The sequence below is a fragment of the Etheostoma spectabile genome, unplaced genomic scaffold (genome assembly GCF_008692095.1).
Source record: "Etheostoma spectabile isolate EspeVRDwgs_2016 unplaced genomic scaffold, UIUC_Espe_1.0 scaffold325, whole genome shotgun sequence".
Classification (NCBI taxonomy): Eukaryota; Metazoa; Chordata; class Actinopteri; order Perciformes; family Percidae; genus Etheostoma; species Etheostoma spectabile.
Genome location: NW_022605585.1, coordinates 264,000 through 266,036, shown reverse-complemented (window position 1 = coordinate 266,036; position 2,037 = coordinate 264,000). Strand labels below are relative to the sequence as shown.

General features: G+C 39.9%; 1 protein-coding gene across 1 annotated transcript in view; it reads right to left on the bottom strand.

The window, feature by feature from the left end:
* Positions 1-2,037, bottom strand: part of LOC116686166 (adipocyte enhancer-binding protein 1-like) — a 25,835-nt gene that overhangs the window by 6,135 nt on the left and 17,663 nt on the right. The window lies entirely within an intron of this gene.

The following is a 2,037-nucleotide window of genomic DNA, read 5'->3' as shown; positions in this document are numbered from 1 at the left end:
AACACATACTACCCATGGCCGCTGCACCCATAGATGCGCCTGTCTCTTTAAAGGAGAAATGCGGCCAATTTTACCTGAATTGTTAGATGTCAACGAGTATTGTACGACCAAAATGGGTCGTTTGGGTATAAATGAAAAATGGGTCAGTATTTAACTAGTAGTATACTAGTAAAATACTAGCATTTTACAGTTGCATCTTAGCTGCTCTTTGCAAAGAGAAAACGTCCAGATATCTAAGTCTACTGAGCATACGGCTTTAAAGCATTGGAGTCAGTTGTAAAATATCCATTCTAGTAAAAACAACGTGTTTCTGTAGGTAGAAGTAGTCAGTGGAGAACAGAAGAACTTAGATCTTTTCAGTAAAAGTAACACTACAGTGTAGAAGTACTCTGTAACAAGTAAAAGTCCTGCATTTATAATTGTACTTAAGTCAAATACAAGTATTAAGTACCAAGTGTGAAAATGCAAATTATGCAGAATGGCCCATTTCAGAAAAATATACACTATATTATGTTGTTGTATTTTAATTATTGGTGCATTAATGTGTTTATCACTTTGATGTTGCAGCTGGAAAAGTTGCATCTCATTTTAATTACTTGATTGTTCTGCTGGATGCCCCCCCCCCCCCCCCCCCCCCCCAGGATCAATAACGTTTTATCTTAACTGATAATAATCCAATATATCATCATTTATTAGTGGATTATGTTTTTGTATTGTAATTTGAATTTTGCAGAGTAACAAAATTTATGAAATAAATGTAGAGGAGTAGAAGTATAAAGTAGGAGAAATCAGAAATACTCAAGTAAAGTACTTTGTAATTAGGTGCAGTACCTTTGAGTAGACATAGTTACTTCAGGGATTCAGTTATGTGCAGTAATGGTACACCATCTAACCCCGAGGTTATGGAGTTTTTATTGTGAAACCTTTTTAACTAAAAGTCTGGCAAACAGTTCTGTATTTAATCCAGCGGAGGATGACGTATTCCTCTGAGGAATGAGAAAACTGACTCATGAAGTCAAGAAACTCTCCAAACAACGGGAAAACCCTGCCTCAAACCCTGGCTTCCTAGCGGCTGAAAGAGATGAGAGATCAATGGTGTCCAAGGGCGTAACTTTGGGTTCAACATGGGGGGGGGGGGGCAAAAAAAGATTTGCAAAAAATCGGAGCTTTTGCACACAAAAAAATGAGCAAAATTAAAATATTGAACGCCAGACACTTAATTTTCTGCACTCTGGTGGATTTTTCTGGATCAATTTGTGATGCAAATGTCCTTATTTATGTAAACGAGATTATAATAGGTTTTTGGGGGGTTGCAGTGGCCAGTTTTGTGACCCCCCCACCCCTTCCACCCCTGTAAATTGCGCCTCTGATGGTGTCTGTGATGCTTAGACTTATAGCTAAAATAAAGGCCTATCTTCCATCCAAAGACGTTGAAAAAGTCCTCCATGCTTTCATCACTGCTCGGCTGGATTACTGTAATTCTTTATCCATGGGTCTACGTCAGAAATCTTTAAATCATCTCCAGCTAGTCCAAAACGTTTAACCTTTTAACAAAAACAAAAAAAACGGGAACACATAACGCCAGTCCTGGCCTCCCTCCACTGGCTGCCCGTCCGTTACAGGATAGATTTTAAGATTTTATTGCTTGTTTATAAGGCTTTAAATGGTCTGGCGCCCCCTTACCTGGCTGATCTCTTATGCCGTCATTCACCAGTCAGAAAGCTGAGGTCGACCAATCAGCTGCTCTGGGACGTCCCGAGATCAAAGCTAAAAAATAAGGGCTAGAGAGCTTTTGCAGTGGGCGCCCCCCCCTATGGAACACCCCCCCCCCCCCCCCATTCCTATTAAGCTGCACAGACCTTACAAACGTTTAAACTCTGCTTAAGCCTGTTTGCTGCTTGTAACCCTCGTTAACCTGGATTCTGATGTTTTAAAGTGTTGTTGTTTGTCTCCCTGTGATTCACTTTGGGTGTAGTAATTTTTTACACTTGTTATTTATGCATTTAAAATCGACCCTGTTCAGCACTTTGGTCAACT